A 22,033-nucleotide genomic window follows, 5' to 3' on the forward strand; every position below is an offset into this window, starting at 1 on the left:
TTCCTTAAAGAAAACTACATTAAAATTCTTAGTTTATTAATACCATTGCAAGAATTTTTCATAGAGAAAAAGTGATTTAAAAATGCACTGAGAAGATGAAATTGTCACGAACTGGAATTTTGCTACCTATATATCCTCAATTCTTTTATGGAATCACTTTTTTATATATCGGAAACATAAGCTCATCCAAGAGAGCAAATAATGTTTCTTGTTTGACTTTGAATTCATTGGTATATTAATCATAGGTACCCTATGAAAGAAATATGCAGGGTTGAAATATAAAGGCACGTCCACTGCCGGGAAAAAAGTCATCGAAACCATTATTTACTTGTCTTCATTTTCTGAGTTCAACCCTTAAAAACATCTAGTGTGGTGAACAGAATGAATGAGAGCAAATTAACTTTCATTTTCCAGCAGGGGGAGATGGGAGATGTACAGGAGTGAATCAATCACTCCGCCGCTCGCTGCGCTGACAGCATTCATCCGCGTGAGCAAACTTCTGTGTGGGCAATGCCAGTGAAATTTATTTCTCAGAGCTAGTTTACTGCTTACATTCAGGGCGTCTCATCTTTCTGGCAATCAGGATAAATTGTGTCTCGGTAATGACATTGTAGCAAGCTATTCTTTACCGTGAGGAGCCTGTAATGACTGTGTCTTACATTTGCATTAATTCTGACAAGATTTACTGGTGCTTGCTGATCTGTAAATTTCGAAATGGCAAACAGCAGCAAAGGTCAACACAGCAATAATATTAATAGCTTTAGAAAAAGGTTGAGAGACTCGGAGATTCCGGATGATAGCTTGAGTGAGGGAAATTCACTGGATGTTTGTTATCTTCACGGGTCCTATTACTCTACACTTTCTTTTATGAGGTAATTATAGTACCCTAGCAAAGGAAGCATGAGGTCGTAAAGGTCAATAACAGGGACTGTAGTTTAATCTTAGGTAATATTTTTCCAGAATAGATTTCTTATTAAAACACTTGGAAAATCTGATGAGAAGATATAGATCCTTAAGTATTATAGTTTTTATCTACAGCACATAATTAAAACTTTTTTGACGGTTAAGGACAACTGAGTAACATTTACCACTCTTCTTTATAATATATTCCTCATTAAATGAAAAACTCAGGTTAGAAAAGCATGTTTAAATATAAAGAAATATACTTTCCTTGATTTTTTAGGTTTCTTGTAGGAGAACATCATCCTGGATTTTCTGTCTTGCTTGAAACATTTCCTGATGCCTCTAGAAACATTTCCTGATGCCCCCTTCTGTATCATCTCTTACCCAGATGGCACAGAGCTTTTTGCTGCTGATGCTGTCTTTGCATTGTCCTGTAATTGTTTTGTTTACTTATACTGCCCCTGTCTATACTCTATTGTCTAAGGGGTAGGAATTGTGTACTTTTCATGTATAAGAGTACTTAGTTTATAATAGGTGCTTCACAGCTATTGTCGTGAAACCCAGACTACCTGAAGGCATCTTGGTAACTGTGTTTGTTGTGGACAAACACCTCTTTGGTTCATATATGAAAATAATGGTCTTCTAATTTTAGTGTACGGAGCAAGAAGTTCCTGTGGGAAAGATGTTGAATAGCTGTAATGTATAGAACATCCAGATTGCAATCACCACAACGATACTGATCAAAATAGTTGGACATGGTTTGACTACTCCAGATATTCATCTTGAACAAAACCTGGATGAGGTCTTTAGTTTAGGCATCCTGAAGACCACAAAGCAATGGATGTAGAATAACGGGATCTACTGTGTGGGAAGAGAACTAAGTGCAGTTTGCTCTGAGGTCAAACTTAAGGGGCATTATATCCAGCAAATGCTAAATGATATTGAGAGGTCTGGTGTAAAGCGTGCTAGCTTTTCTCAGTAACAATATAAAGAAAATACTGAAGTGGAAAAGGAAATTTATCCTTGTGTATGGATTCTCTTTTTATTTTGTTTCATGTCTTTTAGGCCCTGTGGTGATCTGAGCCAAGATTTTGCTTATGTTAGAATCCTTATTATGCTTTGTAGGAAAATCTCAATCTTTTATTATTATTATTATTATTATTATTATTATACTTTAAGTTTTAGGGTGCATGTGCACAATGTGCAGGTTTGTTACATATGTATACATGTGCCATGTTGGTGTGCTGCACCTGGAAAATCTCAATCTTCACCCACAGAGTCTTCATTGACTAGATTCCAAAGGAAGTTTGGTTCCACTAATGACTTGGTACAAATACTCTTGGATAACTTTTCTGTTTGTGGGCCTGCACTTATTTGTCTTACGGTGATCTCTGAATGCTCTGAGTTTTTCACGCTAGATATTACATTTTCTCAGATATGCCAATTAAAGAGGCTATTTTCTGTCTTTTTGGTACGGAGAGTTGTTTCCCAATTGGGTTCTGAACCAAAGCAGAGTTTACATTAGGCTGAAGGACTATGCCAGCTACTCTGTGACACAGTTCAATATCCTTGGCAAAAATGGCTCATTGTTTTTCTTTTGAATCATTAAACATCTGGTGAGATGTAAGCCTTGGGGATATAGACTAAGGATGAAAGAAGGCAAATGTATGTATTTATGTAGACACTTGTCTTGTAATTGCTAACATGACTAATGTCATAAAGAACAGGAGAATTATAAGGGATGGCCACCGTGGGGAAGAGACTTCTCCCTCTGCAGGTGGACTGTGGTAGAGTGAAATACCACCACTAATTCGTCACTGCTCCTTATATCCATGCCCTTTGCTTTGTAATTGGAAGTTATTCCACTGCTGACCAAATGTGCTTTACCATCTTTAACTTGGAGGTTGGTCTTGTGCGTTGCTTTGGCCAATGGGATGTCAGCAGAAATGGCACAAGCAAAGACTTGAAATGTGCTTGGATGTTTGGGCTTTACCTTTTGTTTGCCACGTAAAGAGTTTCTGCTCCATAGCTGCCATCCTTTCAGCATGGGCACCAGAATGAACATACTGGGGTGAATCTGAGACCAACCTACGAAGAATAGATAAGCCCATCAGGATCCTGTAGTTGAATCAGGTTTGCCCAGCTGAGGTCAGCTGAATTCCCCCTCCATGACCAACAACCCCGTGAATGAATGAGAGTAAGTGGTGGCTGGTTTTTTTTGTTTGTTTGTTTTTTGAGGTGGAGTTTCACTCTGTTGCCCAAGCTGGAGTGCAGTGGTGCAATCTTGGCTCAATGCAACGTCTGCCTCCGGAGTTCAAGCAATTCTCTGCCTCAGCAGTCCAAGTAGCTGGGATTACAGGCACCTGCCACCACGCCCGGCTAATTTTTGTATCTTTAGTGGAGACAGGGTTTCACCATGTTGGCCAGGCTGGTCTTGAACCCCTGACCTCGTGAACCACCCGCCTTGGCCTCCCAAAGTGCTGGGATTACAGGTGTGAGTCACTGCGCCTGGCCAGTGGTGGCTGCTTTAAGGTAATGGTTTTGAACTGGGAACAAATTTGGTGATGTCTGGAAGTATTTTTGGTTGATACAACTTGGGGAATGGCATCTCGTGGATAGAGGCCAGAGATGTTGATAAACATCCTATAATACACAAGATAACACCCAACTACAAAGAATTATCCAACCCTAAAATATTGATAGTGCTGCTGTAAAGAAACCCTGTTTTAAGGAAATTGCAAATTGATACCGTCACTATCTTCTACTAAATGCTCTCTGGACCCCAGAAAAGAAGAGTAATAATTGGTCAGAGGCCAAAACCATCGTTGGACCAAAGCTTACTAGTGAGCAGAATTTTTATGCATTAATGCATGACTGTAGGCTGTGTTTTGTCTTGTGTTTTTGTCACCACAGTAAATAAACCTAGGTAGGACTTGTGTCTTTAGGTGTAAATCCAACCATCTCCCTCTTTTCTTCCCCCTTTTCTTTCTCTAGGACCTGCTTTGCATTTTTGTCTCACTCCTGTTCTTTCTTTTTGAATACTTTTGAGCTTGCCTCAAGGGCCCATGATATTAGGTTTGGTTTGATTAATCATGAGGAGTTTCTGTTATTTACTCAGCTATAAATAAAATGGTACTTTGATTTCTGTTCTGCTATTTTTCTTAGTGCATGGGACTCCCCTAGGAACTCTACAGAGAAAAAGGGTGTTTGACGTGACAGAATGCAAGCAGTTCTTGGTCTCAGGAGGGACTACCATCAAGTAGCACTGAAATTTCTCCCTTAGATCCTCAGCTTCACAGCTGTTAAATTGTCTGGTAAAAATATTAAATTCAACTGAAGTTCAAAGAAGGAAGTATAGAAGTCACTGGGTAAGACTTAATGACGAAAGTGAGAAACATTCAACAACTATTTGTTGAACCAATTTCAAATGGGTACTCTTGGCCTTTGAGCATTCAGCCTTTCAAATTGTAGCCACAACATTTTTCCCAGTCTTATCTACCACAATTTTCTGTTTGTTTGTTTCTTGTACTCCACATGCTAAGCTGGAAGACATACCACTGTTCAAACAAGCCTGTAGCTTTACACTGCTGTGGTGTTGTATGTGCTATTCTTTGTGCATCGAACTCATTTCCCTGAATCTGTAGAACCCTTTGCATTTTAATGTTTATAACCAATATCTAATGTCGGTTTCTTTTTTATCTATGTTATATTTTCTTCCTTTGAACTTCTTAGAATTGTGTTTGTGTATCTCTTGATGTTTCCAAATTTCTGACAGATATTAATCTTTGGTAGTCAGTAATGAGAAGTAGGAATTTCCAGGAATACTTTGGAATTCCTGAAGCTTTAAGTTAATCTTAAAATAATTCATTATTTTTATATTATGATTTCTCAAAAGGTGAAATTAATAGAGAATGTTAATTTAGGAGTATTTTACAAAGAGAGTAGCCTAGAATGAACATTCAAACACTGGAAAATGCCAGTCAGTGTTACTGAGTAGTGTTTGAACAGTATAAAATTTGGGTCTCTTAGCAAGGTTAACAGCACTACAGAGAATCACTTGTCAAAATTGTCAAGTTAAGGATTTATTTTGCTTCCATTTCTGATTATTTCTTTAAACTTCACTCATAGGATTTGTTTGCAATATAGTATATATATATAAACATATTAATATTTATTTTATCTGTAAGAATGACTATTAGCAGTAGATAGGAACATATTCATGAATATACCCTTATTATAAGGTACCAGTTACAAACAACACTTAACTGACCAGATCGTGAATGCCTCCTTCCTACTTGCTCCTGGTTCTGGTTCCTGGAAATACAGACTTTAACCTTCAGCCCAGTGTGTCATTATTTTCTGTCTTGCTTTCAATTTGATATCAGTGATTCCTCTTACCAGTAATACTTCGTTGTTAATTGTTAAACTTAAATTTTTGCAGAGAAATTATACTTTTTAAATTTTCTGATTCCTTGACAGATTTTTACTTGGGTTTGGGATTTGGCAAAACATGAAATTTCCTAAAATATGCCAGGAAGGAATTCCTCCTTGGAAATACTAGTGCCTCTCAACTTACGTATTGTCTCCTATATGTATATTCAGTCTTTTACATAATACAGGCCTGCTAAATCTGCTGTAGGTTTTGTGAAGAACAGCAACATGCTAGATGTAGGCCTTTAGTGAGATTAATCTAAGAACTGAGAAAAGTCAAATTGCAGGTGGTAGAAAATAAAATGAGAATTTAATAAATTTAGGTAGAGGTAAATTTTAGAATATGAATTCAGTAATTCAGATATGAAGAAACTGACCAAGAATAGGAAAAGAAATAATAGATAAATGAGTTATGTGATTGAAGCTGGGAGCAGTGGCTCGCACCTTTATTCCAAGCATTTTGGGAGGCTGAGGCAAGAGGATCACTTAAGTCCAGGAGTTCAAGACCAGCCTGGACAACATAGTGGGACTCCATCTCCACAAATAATAAACAAAATTAGCAGGGTGTGGTGGCAGATGCCTATAGCCCCAGCTACTTAGGAGGCTGAGGCAGGAGGATTGCGCGAGCCCTGGAAGTCAAGGTTGCAGTAAGCCACAATTGTGCCACTGCATTCTAGCCTGGGTGACAGAGGGAAGTCCCATCTCAAAAGGAAACCCCTCCCAAACAGAACCAAAAGACAACAACAATAGCAGCAACAACAACAACAAAAAACCACAGTGACTTGATAAAGACAATGGGACCGAGAAATAACCTAAGAGATGAGCTATTAAGCTTGGGGACTAATACAGTTGTGGGGTACTAATAGAAATCAAGAATTTGAGAAAAGAATCTGACCTTTATGAAGCACTAGCTAATAAACCAGGTACTATGTTACTCACTTTCATATATTATCTATTTTACAAATAGAGTAAATTCAAAAAGAAAACGTAATGTGTTTGGAAATCATATGTGGATTTGGAGGACATGAAGCAATCAGTGGTCATGTCCAGTTGGCAACTGGAAATATGGGACTGGATATAGGTGAGAGGTCAGAGTTACACAGGTATATGTTTTTCTGTTCTCAATATTGTAATTTGTAAAAGCAAAACAATTTTATTACTTATATGGAGAAAGTTTGAGTGGTCTGAATAGAAGATCAAACCAGCCACGAAGTTCTCTTAAGCCAAAGCATAATCCAGAGCAAGGCTCAAGCTCTCTTCAATCCTATGCAGGCTGATAGAGGTGAGGAAACCACAGAAGAAAACCTTGAAAGTAGAAATTCATTCATGAGGCTTAAGAAAAGAAGTCATGTACATAATATAATAGTGCAAGTTAAAGCAGCAAGTGCTGATGTAGAAGCTGCAGCAAACTATCCTGAAAAGTTTTTAATAGCTAATATCATTGATGAAGGTGGCTACACTAAACAATAGATTTTTGATGTAGATGAACCAGCCTTTTACTGGAAGAAAATGCCATCTAGGATTTTCATTGCTAAGAGAAAAGGTCCATGCCTGCTTTAAAAGGATAGACTGACTCTCTTGTTATGGGTGAATACAGCTAGTGACTTGAAGTTGAAGCCAGTGCTCTTTCCCCATTCTGAAAATTTCAGGCCCTTAACATTATGCTAAATCTACTGTGCTAGTGCTCTATAAATGGAACAACAAAGTCTGGATAATACCACATCTGTTTATGGCATGGGTTATTGAATTCTTTCACAGTATTACTGCTCATTGACAATTACCTGGTCACCCAAGAGCTCTGATGGAGAGGTACAAGGAGATTAATGTTGTTTTCAAGACTGCAAATAAAACATCCATTCTGCAGTTCGTGGATCCTGGAGTCAATTCAACTTTGAAACCTTATTATTTAAGATACATAAATATATTTTTTAAGGCTATAGCTGCCATAGATAGTGGTTCCCCTGAGAGTTCTGGGCTAAGTCACCTGAAAAGCTTCTGGAAAGGATTCACCTTTCTGAATGCCATTAAGAACATGGATGAAGCTGGAAACCATCATTCTCAGCAAACTAACACAGGAACAGAAAACCAAACACCTCATGTTCTCACTCATGAGTGGGAGTTGAACAATGAGAACACAAGGATACAGGGAGGGTAACGTCACACACTGGGGTCTGTCGGGGGGTGGGAGGCTGGTGGGGTGATAACATTAGGAGAAATACCTAATGTAGATGATGGGCTGATGGGTGCAGTGAACCACCATGGCATATGTATACCTATGTAACAAACCTGTACATTCTGCACATGTATCCCAGAACTTAAAGTGTGTGTATATATATATATATGTGTATATATATATATGTGTATATATATATATATATATATATATATACACATATGAATATTTGTGATTAATGGGAGAGGTCAAAATATCAACATTAACAGGAGTTTGGAAGGAGGTGATTCCAGCCCTCATGTATGACTTTAAGGAGTTCAAGACATTAATGAAGAAAGTAACTGCAGTTGTAGTAAAAATAGCAAAAGAACTGAAATTAGAAGTGCAGCTTGAAGATGTGATGGAATTGCTTCAATGTCATGGTAAAACTTGAATAGATAAGGAGCTGCTTTTTATGGTTTAGTGAATAAAGTGGTTTCTTGAGGTGGAATCTACTCCTGGTGAAGATATTGTGAACATTGTTGAAATGACAAAGAATGATCTAGACTACTGCATAAACTTAATTGATAAAGCAGCAGCACAGTTTGAGAAGATTGATTCCAATTTCAAAAGAAGCTCTACTGTGGGCAAAATGTTATCAAAAATTTTTATAAAAAAAGTTATCAAACATTGCATGCTACAGAGAAATATTTTGTGAAAGGAAGACTCAATTGATGTCATTGTTTTATTTTAAGAAATTGCCACAGTCACTCCAACCTTCAGCAACCACCTTCCTGATGAATCAGCACCCACCAATACTGAGGCAAGACCTTTCACCAGAAAAACAAACTATGACTTATGGAAGGCTCTGGTTAGAATTGTTAGCAATAAAGTCATTTAAAATTCAAGTATGTACCTTTTTTAGACAGAATGCCATTGTACACAGTATAGTATAAACATAACTTTTGTATGCAGTGGGAAACCAAAATTTGTATGACTCACTTTATTGTGATAGTAGTTTTATTGCATCAGTCTGGATCTGGGCCTGTAATATCTCCAAGCTATTCCTGTATTCTGAATTTGACTACTTTCTTACCTTTACCAATGAGTTTTATACTTTCATATGTTTTCATGCTCCTAATTAGTTTCTTTTTTTTCAACCTGAGGAAATCCCTGTGGCAGTTCTTGTAAGGCAGGTCAAGTGGTGATTTGCTTTCTCAGCCTTTATCTGAGAAGGTCTTTATCTCATCCTGATTTTGGAGGGACAGCTTTTCTTGTTATAGTATTCCTGATTAACAGTTTTTTTTTCTTTCACTACGTTGAATATATTATCCCTTTCTCTTCACCTCCAAAGTTTCTGCTGATAAATCACTGATAGCTTCATAGGAGTTTCCTTGTATATGAAGAATTTCTTTTCTCTTGCTGCTTTCAAAATTTTTCCTTTTTCTTTTTACAACTTTATTGTAATGCATCCCAGTGTAATCTTCTTTGGATTGATCCTCTTGTGGAAATTCTGAGCATCATGGATCTAGATGTTTATATTCCTCCCAAATTTGGGAAGTTTCCAGCCATTATTTCTTTAAATAAGCTTTCTGTCCTTTTCTCTCTCTCTTTTCCTTTTGAGATATGCATAATGTGAATTATCTTTCTTGATGGTGTCTCATGTATCTTGTAGGCTTCCTTCATGCTTTTCTATTGTTTTTTCTCCTATGATCAGAATTTTTTTTTTTTGAAACAAAGTCTCACTCTGTTGCTCAGGCTGGAGTCCAGTGGCATGGTGCAATCCTGGCTCACTGCAACCTCTGCCTCCCAGGTTCAAACAATTCTTGTGCCTCAGCCTCCCAAGTAGTTGGGATTATAGGTGTGTATCACCATGCTAGGCTATTTTCTTTGTATTTTTAGTGGAGACAAGGTTTCACCATGTTGCCCAGACTGGTCTTGAACTCCTGGCCTCAAGTGATCCACCTGCCTCGGCCTCTCAAAATTCCGAGATTACAGGCATGAGCCACCACGCTTGTCCTATGATTGGATATATTCAAATGACCTGTCTTTGAGTTCATGGATTCTTTTGTTTGATCAAGTGTGTTACTGACTCTTCACTGAATTTAAAAATTTTTATTCCTTGTATTCTTGAACTCCAGAATTTCTGTTTGATTATTTTTGTGATTTCTACCTGTTCATTGAAGTCCTCATTTTGTTCATGTATTAGTTTCCTAATTTTCTTGAGTTTTCTGTTTTCTCTTGTAACTCACTGGACTTCCTTAAAACAATTATTTTGATTTATTTGTCATATTTTTGGTATCAGTTACTGGAGCTTTATTAGCTTTCTTTGCTCGTGTCACGTTTGCCTGATTCTTAATGTTATGTTAACTTTGTATTGATGTCTGTGGATTAGAAGGAGAAAACACCTCTTCCTGCCATGTCAGCCTATTTTGGCAAGTATACAACTTCTCCTGCAGGCTTCCTGGATTGATATGACTGACTCTGGGATTTCAGTTAAGTGGTGCTGGAGTAGTCACATGACTGCTTGCTGGTCTGTGAGCCTGTTACCAGATATCTTTTCCGCCACATCGAGGTGGATGGAATGACTTTCCACCAAGTGCATGGGACTGCTTCCCACTAGGTAGGTAGGACTCTCTCTAGGACCATGGTCATTGTCAAACAAGATTGGAGATTGTTTGTGGGGCTCTTTCCGGTTCCACAGTCAAGTCTGCCGACAGTGGGCCTGTTACTATGGTTATAGATGAGTGTGGCTGAAGCATAGTTTCTGAGTGGGCTCCCACCGGGTCTCTGGGAAGGTCTCTGGGTAGGCAGGACTCCCTCCATGACAATGGTAGAGAGGGACTGGAGAGGGACAGCCTCAGTGTGTTCAGTTGGGTCTAAGGTTGGCAGACCTGTTACCAGGAGCATGGAGAAGTATTGCTCCTTGATGGATGGGTTTCAGGACTGTGACCAAAGATGGCTAGAGTTGGGTCTGTAGGGATATGGGGCTGCTTTCAGTCTGCACTTGGGATCATGTTCAGCAAACCTGCCACTAGGGTGGGGGTCTGCCTTCTCAAAGTAGCTCTCCTTGGTCTGGGGCCTCACTGGTGCTTCTCCTACCTGGATCTGAAAACACCACAGAGGCACTTGTCCATGGGAGCCAGGTCATTATTTGTGTGAGGGATGTGAATTGGATACTTTCTCTTCTTCCACTTTGCTAGTGTCACTCTCCCACAGATGTATTTTTGAGGAATAAAAATAGGGTCAATGTTTGCAGCTGTGAGAAATGAATATAGCCCTCCTTGAGATTATCTAAGCCTCACCACCATTTAGAACAGAACACTTAAGCATGTTAAACTGAAAGGATTTGGGAAAAGTATGTCTTTCCATCATCATCATTGGCTTATGCTTGACAAATCCCAGGTTATGATTAACTACCTTCCTTCTAAGTTTGAATACAGAACCAAGTTTATTAATTATGTAAGAAGCTTCAAAACTTAAGCTGTAATGAATTTGTTAGGACCTCTTCAGCTTGTGACCTACTATGCTATAACAAAATGAATTTAGCCTTAGGTTTCAGTGAGCAAATGGCCTTTTTGTGTTTTTGAAATGTAATTAAGTTGCTTTTAAAAAAATCAATACCATGGATGATTTGTTGTTAGAATGAAGGAATGTGCAGCAGATATAGTTTTAGGCTTAGATGTCAAGCTCCAGTGGTATTCTCCATTCTTTTGTTGATTATATGAGTGATTAAGTAATTCACTTGTGGCACTAAAAGAAGTCAGAGGAAGAATAAATAAGCTGAACTCTGACTCCAGAAAATCTCCTGACTTACGTCTTTGGCTTCTGAAATGTAGCAGGCCTAGGAAAAAATAATCCTGTGAGAAAGGAACAGTGACCTTCCAATATAACTAGTAAACATGACATAAGGATGGGATTGGTCAGGTTTTGTGTTAGTATATTTGTTATCATGAACATCTTCTCCTAGAAGAACAATTAAAAAGTGACAAAGAGATTGGAAAAGAAAACTAAGAAAGTGGTTAGAAAGTACAAACATGAATACTTCACTTATGATCTTTTGCTCTCTAAACCCATTTTTTTTTCAGTTGTATGCTTGTCTTCACTCCTTAAATTTCTTCTTTTCTTGACATGTATATTTATAGCTGTTCTTTTGCATAATAACATGCTCTGCTTGTTTGAGTTTGATGTGTCTCCTTTAACTATATGATGAATGTAGCTTCTCTGTGTGCTACATGAAGAATATGTCTCACAAGCACAGGAATAATACACTTAAAATGCATTAATGAAACTAGGTTTAAAAGCCATTCTTCATTTCATACCACCCAGCCCTCTTCTTTTAAAAAAGAGTAAGTTTATTATTCAAAGCCATATTTAACCAGAAGAATTTCCACCAGTTAGCCATTCTTTCACAGAGCAGAAATGCAAACTGTATGCTGCTTATAGTCTAAGTGCAACTGTCTTATTGAACATTTTAACAGATTGTAACAATGCTATGATTATAGATAATCTATTATGAGAAGTTTTCTAAGTTACAGGGCAGGAATTGCATTGAATTTCAGTCAAAAATGCTACATGTTGAGTTATAATTATTGATGGAGTCTTTCCACTGTTTCAAAAAGGGAGAACCCAACAGCTCAATGGCCCTCTTTTCTTTGTTTTGCATTCCCTTACACAGTTTAAGTGACCACGATTGAATCTCTTATTAATTTTTGTCCAAACTTATTTTGCTACCAAATAAATGATGCCATTTTAAAATAATTTGTTCAGCTACTGTGATTTTAAGATTTCCATTTTTGTTCACTGAACAAATTCTTAATTATATCAGGGCAATTGAAATGCTCCACAAATCTTTGTGCAGTCAAAGTTATTTCTGTGAATAATGTACAAACTAACCTCTTGGGAGCCCATCTACATTTGAAAGGTTTACTAATGGGCTGCTTCTTCCCCTTGCACATATGCTGGTTTATAATTTACAGCAGCCTTCCAGGAGCTATGTCTAATTTCACAGCCCTGCCACACATCACAGCACATAGCTCTCAGCTGCCACAACTCTCTGGGTGGGAACTTTCTGTTCTCTTTTTTGCCTATAGTTTATGGTATTTTGTTTCTATGGCTTTAGTGTTTCCAATTATTTAACTGAGTCCAAAACATGTTAAGCTTTATGTCATTAAAGAAGTAACTTCCTTCTTTGAAGATGTAGGTTTACATTTTTTATAATTTTTTTACTTCTCAGTTCAAGACATGGATCATTATCATTTCTTTTTATGATTAAGTGATTGGTTAAGGAGTCAAAACAGGTGGAATGTTCTGAGAATATTTTTATGGCTGTTTCACCCATTGTTGTTCATTACCACTCATCGTTCCGCTAGTTCTCTTGCTTCTTCTGCCTCGGCAGATATTTCTTCAAGAATGAATCTCTTTGGAAATGGCAGTTTTCTTTCATCTTTATGTTTCTTAGGCATATGTTCACAATTAGATTTGTGGGATGGATGAAAGCTAAGTTAATTGCATTTTATTCTTTCAGTTCTTGATATGCATCTTCAAACAGGTTGCTATCATATTAACTCAATGCCTCCTATATTAGGAGCCTCTATTAAAGAGATTGGATTGTGTTATGTTATTTTTATTTTATTTTTTTATTATTATACCTTAGGTTTTAGGGTACATGTGCACAATATGCATGTTTGTTACATATGTATCCATGTGTCATGTTGGTTTGCTGCACCCATTAACTTGTCATTTAGCATTAGGTATATCTCCTAATGCTGTCCCTCCCCCCTCGCCCCACCCCACAACAGCCACCGGAGTGTGATGTTCCCCTTCCTGTGTCCGTGAGTTCTCATTGTTCAATCCCCACCTATGACTGAGAACATGCGGTGTTTGGTTTTTTGTCCTTGCGATACTTTACTGAGAATGATGTTTTCCAATTTCATCCATGTCCCTACAAAGGACATGAACTCATCATTTTTTATGGCTGCATAGTATTCCATGGTGTATATGTGCCACATTTTCTTAATCCAGTCTATCGTTGTTGGACATTTGGGTTGGTTCCAACTCTTTGCTATTGTGAATAGTGCCGCAATGAACATATGTGTGAATGTGTCTTTATAGCAGCATGATTTATAGTCCTTTGGGTATATACCCAGTAATGGGATGGCTGGGTCAAATGGTATTTCTAGTTCGAGATCCCTGAGGAATCGCCACACTGACTTCCACAATGGTCGAACTAGTTTACAGTCCCACCAACAGTGTAAAAGTGTTCCTATTTCTCCACATCCTCTCCAGCACCTGTTGTTTCCTGACTTTTTAATGCTGGCCATTCTAACTGGTGTGAGATGCTATCTCATTGTGGTTTTGATTTGCATTTCTCTGATGGCCAGTGATGATGAGCATTTTTTCATGTGTTTTTTGGCTGCATAAATGTCTTCTTTTGAGAAGTGTCTGTTCATGTCCTTTGCCCACTTTTTGATGGGGTTGTTTGTTTTTTTCTTGTAAATTTGTTTGAGTTCATTGTAGATTCTGGATTTTATCCCTTTGTCAGATGAGTAGGTTGCGAAAATTTTCTCCCATTTTGTAGGTTGCCTGTTCACTCTGATGGTAGTTTCTTTTGCTGTGCAGAAGCTCTTTAGTTTAATGAGATCCCATTTGTCAATTTTGGCTTTTGTTGCCATTGCTTTTGGTGCTTTAGACATGAAGTCCTTGCCCACGCCTATGTCCTGAATGGTATTGCCTAGGTTTTCTTCTAGGGTTTTTATGGTTTTAGGTCTAACATGTAAGTCTTTAATCCATCTTGAATTAATTTTTGTATAAGGTGTATATGGCTAGCCAGTTTTCCCAGCACCATTTATTAAATAGGGAATCCTTTCCCCATTTCTTGTTTTTGTCAGGTTTGTCAAAGATCAGATAGTTGTAGATATGCGGCATTATTTCTGAGGGCTCTGTTCTGTTCCATTGATCTATGTCTCTGTTGTGGTACCAGTACCATGCTGTTTTGGTTACTGTAGCCTTGTAGTATAGTTTGAAGTCAGGTAGCGTGATGCCTCCAGCTTTGTTCTTTTGGCCTAGGATTGACTTGGTGATGTGGGCTCTTTTTTTTACATTCCTAAATAATTTAAAGAACTAAATTAGGACTATGTTTGTGGTGTTTTCCCCCCCATTTTCTACTCAATTTTATTTTTTTCATAAATATAGCCCATACTTGTTTAATTTTTATCTTTTCTTCTATTTTACTGGTTTTTATTGTTGCACACTATTTTTTGCTTAATTGTACTTCTGGTTGGATGCAAATTGGATAGATTAGATTTGGGTTCTGAAACTAACCAAGACTTCAGATCTCTTTCTTTCAAGAGGAAACTTTCTTCTTACAAATAGTGAGAACTTCTTTTTGCCTGCTGAATTTAGAGCATATCCTGTAGTCAAGCCATTTTATTTAATAATGAATCATTTTTTTCACATTGCTTTTAATTTTATTTTGCTTTTTTTGTATAATCCTAAGAGTTGTGTATTTTAAAGGGAAGAAATTGTTATCTGTGTGTGGTATTTGGAAAGTTAGTTTTTGCACCACTGCTTCAATTGATTAAAAGCTGTATTTACAAAAGAATATACCATTAAGAACAAGTTGTTTGTTGCACTAGTCATTCTTCTAAATCTTTTTATTATCTTTTGAGCTATCTCAAAACTAGGTATGCGGACAGGAGATATGCTGTATAGTAACTCTTTCTACATTCTACCCAATTTTTTTGTGAACCTAAAACTGCTCTAAAAAAGTAAAGTCTATTAATTTTAAAAAAGAAAGAAAAACTAGCCAGGTGCCTGCAAAGAAGGAGGATTCAGGCTACTTGGACACAGCAGTGTGGGATTACCATGGAAATGTTGCATTAAGGCCATAATAGCTGATTTACATTGGTAATACAACATTCTCTTTTTCCTATTAAACTTTTTGTCAGGAGAAATGATTAATTATGTGACATTTCTTTTTCATTACCTTCTTTGTGATAAGAATATGAGACTGTGAAATGCTTATTACATTTTATGAATGATGGCTGGCTACAGTAACATTTTGATTTGGTTTTTGACTATACTGTATTGTTAGCCAATGCTCTCATTTGGTTTGACTATGCAGTGTTCTAAAGAATGGTTTAAAAGAGTTAGATAATCCAAATGCAGCATACTGAGAACCTATATTTCAAAGGCAACATGAATCACAGAAGGCTAGTGTCCAATTAAAAGAAAATTGTGGTGAGATATGATAATATAATATGAACTATTCTCATTAAAAGATTGGCATTCAAGTTGGACAAGAAACCAATACTACCGAAAGTAATTTATTGCATTTTTCTTAAAACATGCGGTAGCATTGATGAAACACTGAGTACTTATAGCATTTTTTAATATGAATACAAAATGCGTAAGTTGTATAAGGATCATAGTTTTGAGTTTTAGGATGTTAGTGTTAATAACTGGGCATATTAATTGTAAAAACCCTCATGTGGTAGCAGTAGCCCTGGAACGTAGAAAGAAATAAGAATATGGGAAGGATGTAATGTACTTCCTGTTCTATTGGGCAGTAGGCTGGGCCCCCTGATTCTTTTTTTTTTTCTTTTTTCCTCAGACTCTTGTTATAAGACATTCCATTCTCATCGATCTCGATCACCAATCCCTTCTTGGGTACCACGACAGCACCTCTGTTTTCCCGGGGAAAACAATCAAATATTGAGATCTTGAAAAATCTGAGATGAAAATGTTCAACAAAAATCTCCTTGTTAATAACAAAGGTTCAATGCTGTGGCAGCTCAGCTGAAATTCCTAAGGTGACTCTGAAATGATTCCATTGTCTGTAGGTTTCTTAGGTTTTTATTAATAGAGAATGACAATATGCTAGTTGATATACTGTGCCTGTGTACCTCCATCACATTCATAATCACCTTAAAAGCAGCAACATTATATGAATTTATCATTGTATTCCTCACAGTCTTAAGTGTGTGTTACCTTATATTTAATAGGTATTCAATAAATATTTATATAATTGAGTTGGGATCCTAATAAGAGGAAATGAGCTTACATTCCACAGCAGATAGGATTTTAATTACTTTCACCATTGAGCTTACTGTGTGGTTATTAAGGGACACTAAATGGCAATTTCTAAATGTCTCTTATTTGTTCAACTACATTTATTGAGTCCCACATGCCCGGTGTGCTGGGAGCTGGGGACAGAAAGAGAGATCATTAAGAGCCCAGGCCCTCGAGGGGCTTCTAATAGCAGGGTATCTTTAGGGACATTGAACTGGAATAGGGGCTGGATTAGATCAGAGGTTAGATAACAGTGTTGCTGAGATCCATATAAGTAGTTTAACTTTTTCAGTCCATTTAGCCAGACACCATCCTCTAGGATTTCTCTCAGGCCTGTGTTGCTGGTCACAAGTGGGACCTGGTGATAGAATATGTGTGAATCTGTGTCAAGTCATTACTGCTATGGAGAAAATTCCTCTAAAACATATTACCAAGGTGATCAGTAGCATCATCTCCCTTTACAAAGAACATTTTCACTTCTAACACTATTTTTATTTGTGTTGTTCTTCTAGTCTTTCAGTTATGTAAAATAATTCTTTAAGTTTCTACTGTTATTTAATCCAGGATGCTTGGCAGAAATATGCTTGGTCTATGGGAACTTTGTTGTGTAATATTGCTGACTTTAGTTGTTTTATGACAAGCTGCAGTGCTAGTAGCACTTGTCCAAGGTCTGTTAGCCTACCAAGAGTTTTTTGGAAAAATTATTAATAGGAAGCTTTTCTAAGAAGGTGAATTAGAAAGAGGTATCCAAATTTTTTTCCCTGTAGGCTGATTCAGCCCACTAGGGCATAGGGTTTGGTGGGCAGAGCTCACTCATGGATTGGAGTTTAGCGCCACTCATACCCTCTGCCATATCTCCACTTTGTCTTATGTGGTGAAATGCACAATTCTAGGCAGTAGAGTTGTTAACCTTAAAAAGAGGGCAGATCTTATTTTCATAAAGATTGTCATTTAAAAAATAATAAAACGGGCTAGAGGAAACTTTTGGAGATGATGAATAGGTTTATGGCATAGATTGTAGTGATGGTTTTATGGGTATGTACTTATTTATAAACTCACCAAGTTGCATACATTAAATATGTGCAGCTTTTTGTAGTCAATCATATCTCAGTAAAGTGGTTAACAAAAACTCTTAATCTGCTAATGACACATCTCAAGACTCATTATGCAAGTTCTCTTACATAATGCTTTAGAGAACATGGTGTCTTGTGAGATTAGCTTAGTGCTACTTCATGGGTTCTCTGGGATAGGTGTGAAATAAAAACAGTGGGAAAGTGAAGAGCATTAAATAGTCTGAGTGTTTCTCAATGAGGGACAGGTGTGTAGTACATGTTATCGTCTTTATACTACTTGACAAAAAACGTGCTCTCCAGTTTATATTGCTTTGCTTTGTGAAGAGCCTTGTAGAATTATGTTTTTTAACTGCATGATGGTGTGCTGCAAGATTTCAATGTTAATGGCCTAGGTTTTCTTTTAAATAGAATGCATTAAAAAGATCCCTCTTAATGCATGTGAATCTAAGCGGGTGGCTCTGTAGTCCTAGTAACACTTCAGTTGTTGACCTTCACTTACTCATCTGAACATGTACTGCATTAAAGTGCATTTTATATCATTTAATTTAAATACAATTGAAAATGACTTGAATTCTCCTCTACTTACTTGGCAGAGGAGAACAATATAAACAGTACTGTCCTGACCATGATTCTTTCTGACTCCTCCTCCATTGCAATGTAAATTCTCCTGGAACAAGGGCCATGTTGTCTGGTTCATTCCAGTATGTCCAGATCCTGTAAAAGTGTCACCATATTGAGTGTATTTCCAGTATATTTTTAAATAGGAATCAATGTCTGTTTATTATATCACCATTAAAGTTTCATTAAATATAAAATGTGGTGATTTTTTCACACCTACACTACTAGGACTAGATGGAACGTCCGATTAAACTTAGGATATTTTAGTGAATTTTGAATTCATTGCCCAGAAGGTTGTTGGTTTTTTTTTTTTTTTTTTTTTTTTTTTTTTTGAGAGACAGCTTGTAGGCAACTTACAGGGAGTAGATCAGTATGTGCCATAAATTAAGAGAACACTAGATATGGCTGACTAGAAATAAGAAGATACTTTACCCAGCCATTATCTTAGCCCTCATCTTATCTCTGTGAGTGGTTCTGGTTAGAAGGTGGCTAAAGACATGAGGGTGGAACAAGTTTAGAAAAATGTGCTCTGGAACATAGTATGGTGATTCCTCAAAAACCTAAAAACAGAACTACCATTTGACTCAGCAATCCCATTACTGGGTATATACCAAAAGGAATATAAATTTTTCTATCATAAAGACACATACACATATATGCCCATTGCAGCACTATTCACAATAACAAAGACATGGAATTCATCTAAATGCCCATCAATGGTAGACTGAATAAAGGAAATGTGGTACATATATCCCATGGAATAATATGCAGCCCATAAAAAAGAACAAGATCATGTTTTTTACAGGAACATGAATGGAGCTGGAGGCCATTATCCTTAGCAAACTAAAGCAGGAACAGAAAACCAAACACCACATGTTCTAACTTATGAGTGGAGGCTAAATAATGAGCAGACATGGACACATGGTGGGGGACAACAGACACAGGGGCCTTCCAGAGAGTGGAGGGTAGAGGGTGGGAGAAGGGAGAGGATCAGGAAAAATAACTAATGGGTACTAGGCTTACTACCTGGGTGATGAAATAATTTGTATAACAAACACCTATGACACAAGTTAACCTGTATAAAAAACCTGCACGTGTACACCTGAACTTAAATGTCAAAAAAAAAGGAAAATGTACTCTAAATTGAATGGATATTTTCTAAAACTTGGATTTACAGTAAAATTTTATCGTTAAAAATAATATATATTTTTGCCAATTTTTAGTTTGAACAGAATAAATTTTCTGGCAAGCTGATTATGTGGTTTGATTGTGGACTTACCCTTCAAAGATAGAGTGAATTTTATATATATATATGTGTGTGTGTGTGTGTGTGTGTGTACAAATAACTGTATAAATTCTATTTGCCACAAATAGCTGTGGTTTAAGAGTACATGTTTTGTGAGTTCTAACGTGAATTTTCTGTATTTGGGCAAAATAGGAGAGATCTTGTAGATTACCTAAAATCACATATGAATGCATATCAGATAATTATTAGCATTTTTATTTCTGTTGCTAATTAATTGGCAGATATCTGTAGCTCCGCACAAGCCAACACTCTTATAAATTATTGCACTAAGTATTCAGGAAGGCAGAACATATTAGAATAACTGTCATATGATTATACTCTGAAGTGATATACATTACATGTCTTGTTCCATAATATCCTAAGAATAGACAAAATAACTCAGCATTATAATTTGATCCACTTGGGACTTAGATGTAGAGCTGATTTTACCACATGGCATAGTAGCCATAACTTATTTTGTTTTAGAGACTTGAGGAAGAGCCCTTTTTCCTAATATCTCTCTCACTTAGTGATGAGTTTACATTATTTTACCCCCAGATCTATTCTGTTTTACATTTGTTGCCAGGGCATAATTGCTAATCCCTCCTTCACTCTCGAAATTGTCCCTGTTTTGACAAAAAATTATTTGGACACACTACTGCTAATTATTTGCCCTGAACACTAGCCTTAATCATGTATACTTTAGTGTGAATGCCATTTAGAACGTTTCCTAAAAGTAAATTTTTTAAATTTAAAAAATCAGATGAGGAGGAGGCATAGACTCTAAAAAAGGGTACATGACTGGAAAATTGGGAAAACAGAGGCCAAGTTAATTGATTTCACAGCTTTTTTTCAGTGAAATGACTTTCAGGAATTTATACTTTAAATAGATTTACTTGATTTTATGCTTCTAATTCCTCTTCTCTTTGATGTGGAAACTAAGATGTCAGAAACAAACAAACAAGCAAAAAACATGGAAAGATTGTTGGTCATTTTCCCTTAGTTACTCAATAACTGCCTATTTTGGGGTCATTTTTATTCCTACCATATCGACTTTATTTTAATGTCTGTCTCCTTCTGCTTCTCTCTTTGTTTCTAGGTCTCCTATTATATTTGCCTCTTTCTAGTTCACGCTTTTCCCTGTGTGTCTGTCTCATTCTCTTTCTGTCTCTCTTTGCGTTTCTCTGTCTTATCTCCCTCTACCTCTTCTTACATTCAGTGCCATTTTTGGTTTTTTGCTCTTTCTCCTAAAACAGTAAGTCCAAGACCTCAAAATATATAGCAGAATACGCCGAAATGTTTACAAAGTTTGGCTTTCAATACATGCTGATATCACTATTAGCTTTGGACAACTGTCATGTATGAGTTTTCCTGTGACCTTAATTATATTTGTTTAACAACTTTGCCTTTTGACTGGTCAACAGCATTGTGTTGACCGTGTGCTGTAGATGAAAGACTTTTAAACTTGTGGAAAGTTTAGCAGAGTAGAGCTGTAGCTCTCCTATCCCAGAAGGTGGTAACAGTGTAGCTGGGGAAGATATTGATATGATTATAATACCTGGAATTTTAGTGCGTAGTACACGTCAGAATGTGCACTGCTCCCAATCTATAAATAGGGTAAGTTTCACTATGATTTTTAAGATAGTACCTTGAAAACTGGAATGCTTTTTTTCAGACAGAAAAAGAATCAAGCACGGCCAAAATTATGTAGTATAGAAAAACTGGTTATGCTTATAATTGATTGGCTTAATGTTGCTGTAGAGCTTAAACGCTCCTAGAATAAAATTGTCCTAAATTTTAACTGGAATAGTAGAAACATATCTTCCTCCTCTGGGGCTGGGATATCTCTCTGGTAGCAGGAGGGAAAACAAGAACCGTGAAAGAGGAAGGCATAACCATTTGGATGTAGAAGTGGTTTCCAAAGTCAGATGTTCACAATTAGGGCAATTTGAGGGTAATAAGATTCCAACATTTGTGGCAGAAACAGTACATACTATAAAAGGTCCACAGAGAGCCGGGCACAGTGGCTCACGCCTATAATTTCAGCTCTTTGGGAGGCAGAGGTGGGCGGATCACTTGAGGTCAGGAGTTCAGGACCAGCTTGACCAATGTGGTGAAACCCCATCTCCACTAAAAATACAAAAATTAGCTGGGCATGGTGGTGCACGCCTGTAATCCTAGCACTTCGGGAGGCTGAGGCCCAGGTGGATTGCCTGAGCTCAGGAGCTTGAGACCAGCCTGGGGAACATGGTGAAACCCCATCTCTACTAAAATACAAAAAAATTATCTGGGCGTGATGGCTTGCGTCTGTAATCCCAGCTACTCGGGAGGATGAGGCAGGAGAATTGCTAGAACCTGGGAGGTGGAGGTTGCAGTGAGCTGAGATCACACCATTGCCCTCCAGCTTGGGGAACAGAGCAAGACTCCATCTCTAAAAAAAAATTAAATTGAAAACAAAAATCCAAAGAGGAGGAGATTAATGAAAGGTTGAGTGGACAT

Source organism: Hylobates moloch, unplaced genomic scaffold (assembly GCF_009828535.3).
Source record: "Hylobates moloch isolate HMO894 unplaced genomic scaffold, HMol_V3 SCAFFOLD_16, whole genome shotgun sequence".
NCBI lineage: Eukaryota > Metazoa > Chordata > Mammalia > Primates > Hylobatidae > Hylobates > Hylobates moloch.